Raw genomic sequence first — 13694 nt, 5'->3', positions numbered from 1 at the left:
GGGCTCCGCAGCAGCCGAGCGGGAATGGACCCGCCAGCTCCTGTTCGACAGGGAGGAGGGAGAGGAAGGAAGGGGGACTGGGGAGGGCAGCCCAAAGCCAGGCAGCCAACCCTGGGGCTACAGGGCTGTCACCTACACCCGTGTCCTGGGGTGGAGGAGGGCGCCGGGTATGGACATCAGAACTGTATTTCTTGCATAAGTTTAATTGCAGAACCTCTCCCTTCTGCTCTTTTCAAGGTATCCCTTTGCCTTAAGAAGCAAGATCAGGGACCAGCTGTGACATCCCCAAGTGCCAGCCCTCTACAGCACACACAGCCGTGACAGCAGGAGGAGCAGCAGCCCTGGGAGTGCTCCCCAGCACAGTGTGCAGCTCACAGGCTCTTGTCCCGCATGCGAGCTCTGGCATTTAAATCAAGATTCTGTGGGGAGAAGGTAAAAGAAGCTTTTAAATCAGCAGTAGGGAGCAGGAAAAAAAAAATCCTTCATATGACCCAGGTTAAACTAGCTGGCCCTTGTACCTGGGATAGTAGTTTTTGCCTTACCTCTTTTTGCCTCTGCAAAATCCAATGCCCACCAAGACCCCATAAATAAAGTTGTTAGTACTCATCCCACTGTGATTGCTATGTACTTTTTTCCTCCTGAAAAGTTTAAAAGGTAGACGAAGGGAATATCAGGAGGGCCAAGGAATGCTGCAGACCCAGCTTATGTGCCTGCATCCAGAACAAGAAAACAAGCCCCAGGACTGTGACTGAAACAGAGAAAACCTCTGCTGTACATCCTGGCTTTTAAGGTGCTCCGTGCAGTGCTACTCCATGGGTGCAAGCTACAAAAACAGCCCTTTTGTCTGGACTAGGCTCAAACAGAAAACAGAAACCCTGCTAGAGATCGGTAAACCTGTTATAATGCTTTAATGAGACTGAGCATTTCTAGGTGTAAACAGGAAAGCAAGAACATGATGCAATCTTTTTTTTTTTTTTTAACAGCTATTAGAAGTAAGAAAAAATTAAGTCACATACTGCTACTAATTTAAGGAATGCAGACATGTTACAATAAAAGTAGAAGACAAAAAACTTTAACATAATGACAGCATGAAAACAGTGCCCCCCAGTCATGCATGGTCCTGTAATAACTAATCAGGAACCAAAGGCAGTCCAATAACATCACCCAAACAAAAAATGGAAGGAAAAAAAATCCACACAAACAGAAAACAAACAAACAAAACACAAATATCAATATTAGCAAGAAAACAGAGGCCCTCTCCACTGCCCTCTCCGCTGACACTTCCGCTGCCACCTCCACTGCCCTCTCCACTGCCACCTCCCCTGCCACCTCCACTGCCCTCTCCACTGCCACCTCCCCTGCCACCTCCACTGCCCTCTCCACTGCCACCTCCCCTGCCACCTCCACTGCCCTCTCCACTGCCACCTCCCCTGCCACCTCCACTGCCCTCTCCACTGCCACCTCCACTGCCACCTCCACTGCTGGCTTCCCAGCAGGGCACAGGAGACATGAGCTGTCAGCATCCTTTGGAGTGAAGGGTGAGGCAGAAACATCTCAGTTTAGGACGTGTCCAGATGTCTGCTCTGCGGTGAGGCATCGTGAGGGCATGCAGCGAGAAATGTGTGTGACACCTGTGCTGTCAACAGTTGCCCTACACGCAGTGGTCTTTGTGATCTCTTTCATTAGATCTGTGTGGTGAGTTCAGTCTATGAACTGAACGTTTACTATCTAATTTGCCAACGTTCCTTCAAACCAAACAACAAGAGTTGAAATTAGAAAGATCCGTTTAGAATAACACGTGGGAACAGACAGACAGACAAGGGAGAAACCGTTCTGGCTTTTCCAGATCCCAGGCCCATCCCAAGTACATTAAGTGCAGGTACCAGACTGTCACGATTTGTGGCCAGCAGCACAGATGGCTTCAGCAGAAGTGAAACGGTCTCTGTGGGTTCTGCATGGGTATAGGAACATGAATCTCACACTTAGATGAGGTATTTATATTTTGTTATGCACCTCAGAATGCATTGTGAGGCTTGAAACAGTCCCTGGCCTTGTGAAGCAAAAAAATCCTCTGAAATTTGAAAAACCTCATTTGAAAGAAGCCTTTTCTGCCCAGAAAAAAAAGTGAAATGTCCCTGTTCAGCTGGAAGTGTTGCTTTTGTGTGTGTGTATGCTGAGATGTGCTGCTGTATGGAGCATGGGGGTTTGCAACCAGCAGAGCAGGATTCAGGTTTGTGTCCTGGGGAGTTGCTCATGGATATGATGGTGTGAATATTTGCTTTTCCTCGGAATGGCTAATGAAGCGTTGATGCATTGTGGGGATATCTTGTGCCCCAATTTATTGTCCTAATTTGAAAGTGTTTTAGTTGTTAAAGGGAAAGTTACTGTGCAGGAGATTAATTATGCTTGGGGCTGCAGTTATAGGTTTGGGTTTGTTCTTGTAGGTCCTGGAGCATGCTGCGACCTTGCTGGTACATGGGATGTCATTGTAGATGCCTGCAGTAGCCTCATAGGATAATGATCCTTTCCTCTGCATATTGGAGTGATCATTCCCAAAATATATCCAGCTCAGGGCCAGTGCTTTTGGTTCTATGTTCAAATAATGGACAGGGGGATGTGTGTGAGTTGCAGCTCGCCTGCTTTCTGTCTGCCCTGGCGTCTGTAAGGGGCAGTTACCTGTCCTCTCAAGCATAGCGTCACAGGCACGTGTGCCATCGTTACGTACTGTGTCAGGCAGGTAAGACAATAAAAATGGCATCAAACTTCACACTGAGCTGAGCATAAGGCTGTGATTTAAGTCACAGCCGGATTTTCTGGCTGTTAAGTCTGGGAGCTCATCAGTAAGAAATACCAGGCAATAAGGAAGCTCTGGGTTTATTAACCCAAGGAGAGTAAGAGTGAGTTAGTAACTCGGTGGGTTCCTAGGACAGCACGACATGAAGTATTTCTGATGGAGGTGGTGGTTTTTGAAAGTTCCCTAGAGTATTACAAAGCCTTCACCTGGAATAGCCTGTATTTGTCAAAGCCTACGCATTCAGGAAAGGTTAATTTAGAACAAATTCAGGGAGATGCTGCTGAAGGACTGGAAGAGGGTGCCCTTTGTTGGAGAGAAACTGCAAAGAGCTCCCTGTTGTATAACCCACACAGCACATGCTGATGAAGGATCTCATCTTTCACTGTTCTTGAGCCTCAGAAGTAAATACCAGGAAACAAAACCAACATGTTTAGCTCTGAGAAAGTATTGATATAGCCATTGGGTATAAGCTGGCAAAGAGCAAATTTAGGTAGATAATTAGAAAGCTTTTTCATGGGAAAAACATAAGCATAAAACATAAGCAATAAGCACTTTTAAGATGGCATTTTTTCAGCTTGAGGACAGGAAATGCTCCCTGGTGAATTCTGAAGCCTCAGTGGAGCCAGTGAGATTCCTGGGCAGCCATCCTGACGTGGTGATATTCGCTGAGTGTGAGCAAATCCGCCCTGACCCATGCAGACAAGCTAAGGGTAAGCACTGGAAAAGGTTTCTTAAATGACATTTCAAAACCCAGAACAGACAGCTTTTACACTTCATGCTCTCCTTCCTCCCACTGCAACATAACTGCCCTTTCTCTCCATCTTTTATCAGAGTTTAAAAGGAATCTATTTCAGGCTGCAGTAATTTTCTGTAGCCAGTGACAACAGCTGTAACTGGAGACTCATTCCGAGTCAGGTAGGTTGGGAGGAAAACGGGTCTGGGATTACTTGGTTGGTGCTTGGGGAGCACGGACTTTTTTGGGGAGGGTAGAAATAGAGGAAGCATTACCTCTAGAAACCGAGTTCAGAAGCTCAGGCGGGCTCAGCAGTGCAGACAGACCTGTGTTGAGGAGGTAAGATGTGGTGCAGTTGCAGAACAGCAGAGGAGTTGGATCTGAGACATTTGAGACATTCAGCATTTTACATCATTACCTAGATGTGACGTTATGCCGGATGGCCTTAAAAGCCGTGTTTTAGCTACAGGGAGACTACAGCAGAGGTACAGGTGAGTCCTGGATGCTTCTAAGCGCCTTTCTAAACATTGCATCTCAAAAACCCAGCCATGCTTCGGTCCGAACAGACAAGGAGATCCAGCTAGAATGCGTTTTAGGCATGCAGTAATTTCTCACTATGAAAGATGTTTTACTGACTTGCTGTGGCTTACAAGGGAATGGTCGCTTACAAAGCCGAAGCTTGTACAATTGCAAAGTGAAACCTGTCTTTTGGGTTCCTTTCCATGCTTAACCTCGCTTGCGGCAGACTGACACCAGTCTGTAGATCGTTTCTTTTCTCTGATTTCTATTATTTGCAGGATGCTCACATCCATCTCTGAGGGACATGTACCTCGTTCTCCCTCAGCACAAAACTGATTTCTCTGTATTGCTTTCTGCTGCTGCACTGTTGCTCGAGGGCAACGTTTACTCGGTTTTCATCAAAACTAACAGCAATTAGGCTTCCAGGCAGCGCTGAAATGACTTTCCCACAGTACCTCACTTATTTTCTCTCCCCATCCTTGCTGGCTACCCCGTTGCCCCGTGACAGGTGCAGGCAGCGCAGTGTAGCAGCTGCGCTGGGATGCTGTTAAGTTCTAGTGTGTCTTTGGTTCTGCTACCCAATAAAGCCACTTTCTCCTGACAGGTGGCTCTGCTGGAGACAAGTGGAAGCTTGGGACTGCTCTGCTCTTCGCTCCCGAGTGTTTCAGAGCCTCGCATTGTGTCTCCTGCCTCCCTCGCGCTGCCGTACCTCACTCCTTCGGTGAGTTATGCGTGTGGAAGAGTGGCACCCCAGAAGTGATCCATCTGTTGTGTCTCCTTGCAACAACCTCAGAGGTCCCTCCAGCAGGCAGGGGTTAACTACAGGCTGTCAGGTTCGGCACGCTAATCTTTACTCTGGTTTTGTGTTTGCTAACAGGAAGTTAGATCCTGCTAGAAAGAGGATTTGCCTGTGCCGGGCCAGTTCTAGGGGATGCCAATAGCCGCTTTCCTTGTCCTTTCACAGGAAAAGGGGCTCAGCACTGGTCCGATGAGGACTGCTCTAATTTGCTACCTGCCTTTCTATTGCAAAATCAGAGAATCAAAGAGCCAAGGGGCCTGTTTGGAGTTGCACACCAGGGCCTTGCCAGCCCAGGGCAGTGGGAATTACCCGGGGCCGCTGCCGCCTGTGCTGGGCCCCCCCGGGTTGGGGCTTTGGGGTCAGCTCCGTGCTGGGTCTCTTTTGGTGGCATTAACACAGTTTTGGTGCCATTTTTGTGGTCTCCGTGTAATGCAAGTACTGCTTGATTTGCTAAGGTCCAAAACTGTGACATTTTATCTTGGTTGCTCTGGACTGTCCCCATTTCCAGCCTGGGACAGGCCAGCTTGGTTTGGGCTGCATGGACAGGGCATTCCCTGGACACCGGGGCATGGTCTTGGCATCCAGAACCACAGGCAGGGTTACTGATTTACTGTCATTTCCTGGGCTTCTCCGAAGAGGGGACACAGAGATGCTCATTACTGCGCTAATCATGGTGAGCTATGGGAGGCACCTGAAGAGCCACCAAGAGCTGGAGGTACCTGATGGGCTCCACCTGTGTGGGAACCGGGTTTCCAGTTTCTCTGGTTCTCAGTTTCGGCTGTTGGCACTTTATGTGAAGGATGGTTTGTTTCCTTCTCCCCACCCCTGGTAATGCTCAGCAGCTGCAGCTGGTTCCTGCGGGAACGGGGCTGGGGAGTCGTGTTGCCCGTGCTTCTGGGGACAGAGAGTCTGGATCGGAACTGTTGCAGGCTTTGTTCAGGTCACCCAGACAAGAACAGCCTTTCTGTTTGACTTTGCTTGGTGGAACCTGAGAGCTGTTCATGGAGAATGAAGGACAGCCCCAGACAAGCGAGGTAACGCTGGCATCGCAGCCCCTCTGACGCAGCTTTGGAACCGCTCTGGAGTCAGCTGGTGTCACAGAGAGGTGACTCCAGGGAGACGGACCCCAGGGACGCCTGGACCAACAGATGAGCAGCAAGAAAGCTGCAGAAACAGAGTTCCTTGGCAAAGTTTGTCTGTGATAAGCGATGGGTAGTGTGGGTGCCAGTGATTAGTCACACTGTGTGGTACTTGAGCATTTGAAGTGAGTAAGAACCCCGGGTGAAACCATATTTGGGGTGCCCTGGGATGCCTCATGCACATGAATAAATCTTTACTTTAGTGATTGTGTACTTTGTGTTCCAGCCCCTCTCCTCGCTCGGCCTGGGCCAGATGCGAATTTGTTGGTAGGAGCTGGGCCCCGTTCCGGACTGGGGACCCCGTCCCTGGTGCTCAGCTCCTGCTCCATTCTGAGGCTGCCTGTGGGGCAGCTGCCGGCGAGCCGCTTGTTTTCTTCTCCCTCCTGGTGTGGGATCCCCCATGGGTCCCTGGCTGGGACCCAGTGACTTTACAGGTGGGGTTTGGCACCGACCCTTTTGGGTCCCCTCTTAGGGGGCAGCAGCTGCAGCTCAGCCTTTGGGGCTGGGGGTCCCCGGTGCTTCCTGGGGGCGAAGGGGACCCAGCGGGCGGTGGCACTGGGGTCCCTGGGCATGGGGTCTCCCCAGGCATCCCTCAGTGGAGCATTTGGGGGTGCCTCTGGGCTTTGTGTGAATCCGTTGTTTAACTTCAAAACTTCTGGTTTTAGCTCAAAACATGCTGCAGTGGAAATGAAGGCCGCTTCAGGCATCTGCACCAGCTGGCGTGGCCACGTCGGTGACAGGTTGACACTGACCTGGCCAGGCTCGGGGCGCGGTGGCCACCCTGGTGCTGCCGGTCCCTCGGGAGGTGCTGGCAGCAGGGAGCAGCCGGGGCTGTGCCGAGGTGTGGGGAAGGCTCATCCCGCGCCGGGCGAGGAGCACAGCCCCAGGGCGGCAAGCACCGGCGGTGCTGGCGGGGGGGGACGTGCCCAGGGGGTGTCCTGGGCCCGGGCTGCCGTGCCCTGGGGACTCGGGCAGTTGGGAGCCTGGAGAGCAGGTCAGTGCTCAGGGAACATCGGCTTCACCCCTCATCCTGCGGCAGGACAGGGAGGGGGGTCCTGTCCCCCGGCAGGGCTCGCGTGGGGCCCGCGGCAGAAGGAGGGGTCCCGGTGCCAGTGCGGCAGCGCTGGTGGGTCGCCGCGGGTGCCGGTCGGTGCGTGTCCCCTGGGGCTGGCAGGAGCTCAGTGCCATGGAGCTGGGGTCTGTGCCACCCAGCTGGGCTCCCTGTGCGGCCAGGGGCTATTTGTGGGTGCAGGGGGCCCTGTGGCTGCCATCCCCACAGCCTTGAGCCGGGGCAGGGCGGAGCTGCACATCTGGGGGCCGTGGCTGTGAGGGGCGTTTGGGGAGGTGGGACTGGGTGCAGCTGAGGTCCAGCCCGGACCCTGCAGGCACTGGTGCGGTGCCAACCCCATCCCCAGCCCGGGGCCGCTGCTCGTGAGTCCGTGCTGCCACTGCAGAATGAGGCGGGCGGGTTTCCAGCCGGATACTGGCTCTTGCCCCTCTCCTAGGGAGAAATGGGATGTTTTTGGTGTTCTGGCCTCGTTTCTCCCTCCGCTGCTGTTGCAGGTGTGCAGCACTGCAGAGCTGCTGCCCAGGAGGCAGCCGGTTTGCAGGGGCAGCGGCTCCGCAGGCTGCTTGGGCTGTTCCGTGCCATCAGGAGCTCTGACTGTCCCAAATCTCTCCTTGTGCAGGGACAGACGGATGGACAGAGAAGCCCCGGCCACGCCAGGAACCAACCGCTTGCATCGAAGGGACCTGCATGTTGCGGCAAGCCCAGGTTGCGGGTACCTGCCTGCACCTGCCCGCGCTTGCCCCTGCCGGCCCTGCCCGCACCGAAACGCAGCGGGGACTTCCCCATGCCTGCCCCGTTGTGCCTTCAGGTTGGTTACTTCTGGTTTTCTGTTCAGCTTCTGCGCGTGTTTCGTTCAGGTTCCTCCAGTTCGTTTGTGGCTCCAGCTTGTTTGCAGGTTCAGGGCATTTATTTCTGCCCCTGTTTATTTCTGGTCCAGCTTGCAGACCCATGCTGGTCTGACTGAAAGTGAGTTAATTTTCTTCAGGCAGTTAGAAACTTTTATTTTTTGTAGCTAGCATGGTCATTGTTTGGGTTTATTTTGAGAACAAGAAGATGAAACCCTGGACAGAATTAATGTTTTTTGTAAGTAACTTTCCAGTGGTTTTTGAGTTGGAATGAAGAATATGTAAGAACTTACTGTTGTCTGAGAGACCAAGGACTTTCTGGGCTCTACCTGCAGGTGTGAGGCAGCAGCTGGGAAGGGGCGAGGGGTGGGACAGACCGTGACTGACATTTGGGCTGATCAATGAGAATATTCCGTATCAGTGCTGTCAGGCTTTGTATTTCATGGGAGTTAGTTTTTCTGGCCAGGTAGACCCATTCCGGTTCTGTCCCGTTTCGGTTGTGTGCGGGAGTTCTTTTATTTCAGTCTTTTGCTGTTCTGTCGCTTTGCGGTGACCTCTGGGCCTTTCAGCCTTTTTCGCTCTTGTCTCCCCGGGATCAGCTGTTCGGAACCAGGTGCTGCTTCTCCTCCTCTCTTCCCTCCTCTCTCCCTCTCTTTCTCTCTCTCTCTGGGACTGTCTGTTTGATACGGATGGAGTTTGTGAGGAATTGCATTGACCAGCTTTTATGTTCTATTTTCCATTTTATATGTCTTATTAGTAGCGGTACATTAGTATAATTTTGTTATTAAACTGGTTTTATCTCAGTCCATTACTTTCTCCCTTCCCTTTTGATTCTCTCCCCTTTTTGGGGACAGAGGAGTGCGAGCGACTATTGTGGTTTTGATTGCTGGTTGGAGTTAAAACACGACAGGACCACGCGAGCCTATTCCCATTTTAGGCTCTAGTTCAGTTTTGTCTCCAGCTCAGTTTCACCTCCAGTTTGTGTTCTGCTCCAGCTTGCTGTTTCTGCACCCATTTGTTTCAGGTCCAGCTTGTGGACACCTCCAGCATGTTCTCTTTCACAGCTCGATTGAGGCTCCAGTTCACATTCAGATGATTTTTGATTTTTTGTTTCCAGCTCCAGTCAGTTTTGACTCCAGCTCATTTTGTTGCTTCTGCTCCTTTTGTTTCAGGTCAAGTTTGGTTGCAGCCCCAGCTCATGGACTGCTCCGGCTGATGGTTGGTTTCAGCTCGTGCTCTTCTTCAGCTCCAGCTCATTTTGGCTCCAGTTGTTCTGTGGCTCCAGCTCGCTTTGGTTCCAGTTCCTCTTCAGTTCCTGCTCATTTCAGCTTGTGCTTGTTCCAATGAACTTGGCCTTTGGCCAGCTTGTAAATCAATCAGTCGTAACTTCCATATGAATATGAACTGTTGTAATTGTACATGAATAAAAATGGACTAAACCAACAACTAGCCTGGTGGTTGTATGGTCCTTGAATAAAAAGGGGGAAAATGACTTATCATGCCTGAAACAAACTCGAACACTTAATTCGGACGGGTGTGTGCTGGCATCCTAAGATTTGGGGGCAAACGCCTATGTGTGACCTTGTGTGACACGACAGCAGCTTTAATGAGTTAAAAAACAAATAAAATGTACTTTACTAAGTGCATTTATCTTGCTATAGGGAGAGGTAACTATAGGGCAGCTGCAAGTGCTGCTGCAGGCATGTGAACTGCTCTGCTTGGTGGGTGTTGGAAACACTTGGGGAATCAAAAAGGGCTTTGTACAATGTAATGCAGTGACGCAGTGGGAACAAGCTGAGCTGCATCATGCCACAGGCACCAGCCATCAGTACCTGCTAGTACCTAAGGCAGCCCTTGCACAGCAACTACGAATGAAGGGGATTTAATCCAAGGGCCATGCACGTATGTAAACGGCATTGCTGTAATGAGCTGCCAGTTGGGGCTGTTTCCCTTGCTTTGTGTGATGGTGTCACTTGTGGCGCCCTAGCATGACTGGGGGCTGATGATGCGGATGGGGGAGTAGGGGAGTGGAGGATGTGTCGTGAGGGTCCCCCTGAAAAAGGCTGACCCCAATATGCAGACCCCAATTTTTCCCTCCACAATTTGGGGCCGATTCCCCAAATAGGGACTTGCCCCTGCAGGGCTGCGCTCACAGAGCTGTAGATGCCACGGCAGCACAAGCATACCCTGATGCCCTGAATGTGGGTCTGTGATAGGGGGAAAATAAAAAGAAAAACTTAGGGCTAATGGGAAAGCAACATTCTCCTGGACGTGTGCAGCTGGAAAGCAAAATGAACCATATTTTCATGCATTAAACCAAAAGCATGTTGTGAAAAAGTGCCAAAACCTCTCAAATTTAAATATTTTGGACAAGTAAGGAAAGAAAAAAAAAACTTGCATTATGGACAGGCACACCACCCTCCTTTTGGGGCAAATAGAGAGAAACGTCAGCAGTTGCATTGCCAGGGATGATCCAGTGTGGAGTCTCTGACAAGCTGACCTGCTCCTTGCCCTCCTTTTTCGTGGAATCACAGCCTTGAATGTTTAAACGTAGAACGGAATTTTTAGTGAGAAGTGGCATGGGTATAGTTAATTTTGGAGCACCTGGGTGCCAGTTGGAATGTAAGGAATGAACCGGGATGGAAAGTAGTAATCGAACCTGGGGTTCACTTGTGGGTTTTTTTCCTCGTTAATATGTCGATGGCATGTTGTCCTGCGGCTCGATCCCCGTTCTGTTTAGTGGAGTCTTCAATTGAGGACATTCAGGTAAAAAAATGTGTCCTTCCAGAAAAGGACTAATTGTTCGTAGGGCTGAGAGAGGCTTTTAAGTACGTGATCAGAATCGAAGCTGAATACTACTTTACGATGCTGCTGTTGGTCTTCGCTTTCGTTTGTTTCCCCGCCGCTCCCTAATGTTTGGGAGCTCCAAGTCGGATTTTGTTTTTGTTCAATGACTAAGACGTGTTTTTCCCCCGGGAGGGGCTGTGCTTCAAAATGAATGTGTTTGCTCACAAATGTGCAAGTCCGTTGGTGTAAGACAAACAGAAACCCACCGTAGTCAAGTTCGAAGCGTGTGTCTGGGAGATGGATGGTTTAATTTTACGAGTTCACACCTATGCAATTTTAGCGCCGGAGGAAAATGAAAGCTAAGGGCTTTTTGTGGTGTGGGTAGGCATCCGCACACCTTTTTAGGATAAGCGAATGACCGCGGTTTGTTCTTTACTTTTTAGTTTCCATCTTTGAAGCTGCACGGCCAAACGCGCTCGGGGTCCCCGCAGGGCGGCGAGCAGGCGAGTGAGGATGCAGAGCGGGCCAATCAGACGGCGCGAGCAAGGTTGAGGGGCGGAGCGCTGATAGGCGGCGAGAATGGCGATTGACGTGCGTAGGCAGCCAATGAGGTTGGCGGAGGGGCGGTGCTTGTGAAGCCCCTACTGCGCATGCCCAAATGGGCGCAGTCCTCAGTCAGGTCCGGCGCAGGCGCGGGCTTGTGGGGGCGGAGCGCGGGAAGGAGCATCCAATAGGAGGGCAGCGCGGTGGGGTGGAAAGCAGCCAATGAGAGCGCGCCGACTCAATCCGGTTGGAATAGCTAGCTCCCTGGCAAGCGTGTCCGTGGTGTCTCGGGGGGGTACCGGGAATGAACGGGACGGGCGTCGGGGCGAGGGACGGGAGGCTGCGGAGCTCTCGCTGCGGCCGGCTCCCGGGGATCTGGAGGCAGGCGGTTCAGGGCAGGGCAGTCCTTCGTGAGGTCCCCGGAGCCGGCAGAGGGGCATGAGGTGACAGGCGGGAACCTCCCGCCGGGTGTCGGTGCCCGCTGAGCGCGGCGGGACGGTGGGAGGGAGCGAGGGGAACGGAGCGGCGAAATAGGCGGCAGGTGAGTGCGGGCGTGGCGAGGGTGACCGTGACGTTGGAACAGGAGGAACGGGATGGGCCAGTGCGGTGGGGAGGTGTTTAGTTAGGTTTCCCCCTCCTGCCCTCATGGCCGAGCTCGCGAAGCTGGTGAGAGGCGTGTGACTCTTAGGGCAGGTGGGCTAACGGTCTGTGGCCTGGAGCCGCGTCTCCGGTGCAGCGCCCGTTCCCGGTATTGCAGTCTCTCCGGGAGCGGCGCAGCCCCCTTTTGTCAGGGGGATGTTTAAAAACAGAGCTAAGGTGCGGTTGCAGGCTCGGTGGCGTGGCGAGTGGGGTGCCGCTTTGGCGGAAGTGCGGAAGCTCAGGGCGAGGCCCGGCGGGTTCTGTGTCCGTACGTGCGATTGGGTGTGTCCACCCACGCCAGGCTCAGGGTCCTTCCCGGCCCGAGCGCCCTCCCCGTGGAGAGGAGCCCCGTGGAGCTGTGGCACCCACGCGCTCAGCTTCCCCTTTCTGGACAACGTGGCACAAGAGAAGGAAAAAGAAAACGCGCACACAAAAAGACAGCGCAAGGCCTCGCGCCCAATATGCACGTGGCTTTGCGCTTCGGGCGGGGAGGCGATGGGCGGAGGGAATGGCAATTCAAGTGCAGAGCGGGCCGATCGCGTGCTTGCATGCTGCCGCGGGCCGGGGACAGCCGGGGTCGGGACTCAGAGGCGCTGCCTCCGGGTGCCGTCGGCCAGCAGAGCAAGCCGGGCGCGTTAGCCTCCCGGCACCGGGCTGGCGGGCGGCGGTGTTCGTTTTTGGGACTTGCGGCCGTCCCTGCGACAGGGGCGCTTTCCTGCCGCGGCTCTCTGTTTTTTTTTGTTTTGTTTTTGGTTTGGGTTTTTTTTGCGGGATTCCCGCGGAACGCGGCCCGCCTGCTGGCCCGGGGCTGCCGCGCCGGGTCTCAGTGCTGCCGTCCTGTGGGCAAAGCGCGGTACTGCAGGCGGCCGCCCCAATGCGGTGCCGCGGCGCGCCTCGGTGCTGCCGTCGTGTGGCGAAACTCGGGTACTGCAGCGCACGGCCAGCGAGCGCTGCCGCTGGGCGATGGCGCAGGCGCCCGTGCCAAAGGAAATGCCAAAGGAAAATGGAAGAGAAGGGTTTTTTCTGGTGTAAGTAACCATCCGCATGCCTTTTTAGTATAAAGTGAATGACCGCGGTTGGTTCTTTGCTTTTTAGTGTCACTCTCTGGAGCTGCACGCTTTCAGCTTTACTGACTGAGCCAGATGCGTAGCAGCAGCAGCAGCAGCAGCAGCAGCAGCAGCGTCGCGAGGGCCGGAGCTGTGGCGGCGGATCCGTGAGCGCAGATCCCGCTGGCGGCGCGAGCCCGTCCCGCGGCCTCGCTGGGGTTGTCTCCTGCGGCGGTGCCGGAGGGAAGGGGCGAGACGCTTTCTAGCGTCAGCGAGAGCGTTTCCTTGTCCGCTGAGTGTGTCCCAAATGGTGTCAGTTTGTCTTAATGTTGTCTTGAATTGCTCAAATCGCTCTGGCTTTTAAAAGATGCCTTGTGTTTCAAGGTGGCCCATTTCCCCCAAATCCTCCGTTAGCTCAGCTGCTCTCCTCTCCCTTATTCCGACTGAATTCCTCTGCTTTCTTCTGCGCTCTTTTTTTTCAGACGCCGAACTCTAATTTGGAATTTTTGTTTTTCAGAGGGGGAGCTGTGAACGCCTGATGCCCCCTTCTGGGGCTGCGCACAGAGAGCGTGACCCGCCACAGCAGCTGAGAAACACGCCGAACACCCTGAGTCTGCATGTGCAATGGGGAAAATAATAAGAAAAAGAAGAATTTTAGGCCCTGGGGAAAGCGAACTCTCCCTGGATGCGCGCAGCTGGAAAGCAAAACGAACCGTATTTTCGTGCATTGAACCAAAAGCATGTTGTGAAAAAGTGCCAAAACCTCTCAAAATTAGGCATT

The 13694-nt window shown here is 53.0% G+C and overlaps 1 long non-coding RNA gene across 40 annotated transcripts in view; it reads left to right on the top strand.

The window, feature by feature from the left end:
- LOC135988763 (uncharacterized) overlaps window positions 1-9323 on the top strand; it is a 55517-nt gene extending 46194 nt beyond the window's left edge. For 38 of the 40 annotated variants that reach the window (XR_010606223.1, XR_010606198.1, XR_010606206.1 and 35 more), the window contains 7 exons: window positions 238-432; window positions 3369-3504; window positions 3626-3709; window positions 3950-4018; window positions 4651-4767; window positions 7673-7861; window positions 9071-9323. This is a non-coding gene — a long non-coding RNA (uncharacterized LOC135988763). Of the gene's footprint in view, window positions 1-237; window positions 433-3368; window positions 3505-3625; window positions 3710-3808; window positions 3919-3949; window positions 4019-4650; window positions 4768-5481; window positions 6145-7672; window positions 7862-9070 lie in introns of those variants that run through there. The other 2 variants (XR_010606202.1, XR_010606216.1) reach the window with 2 other exon arrangements.
- Window positions 9324-13694: the final 4371 nt, after the last annotated feature.

This window comes from Caloenas nicobarica, chromosome 4 (assembly GCF_036013445.1).
Source record: "Caloenas nicobarica isolate bCalNic1 chromosome 4, bCalNic1.hap1, whole genome shotgun sequence".
NCBI classification, from domain to species: Eukaryota; Metazoa; Chordata; class Aves; order Columbiformes; family Columbidae; genus Caloenas; species Caloenas nicobarica.
The sequence above is the reverse complement of the archived record's forward strand: the minus strand, read 5'-3'. Positions and strand labels throughout refer to the sequence as shown.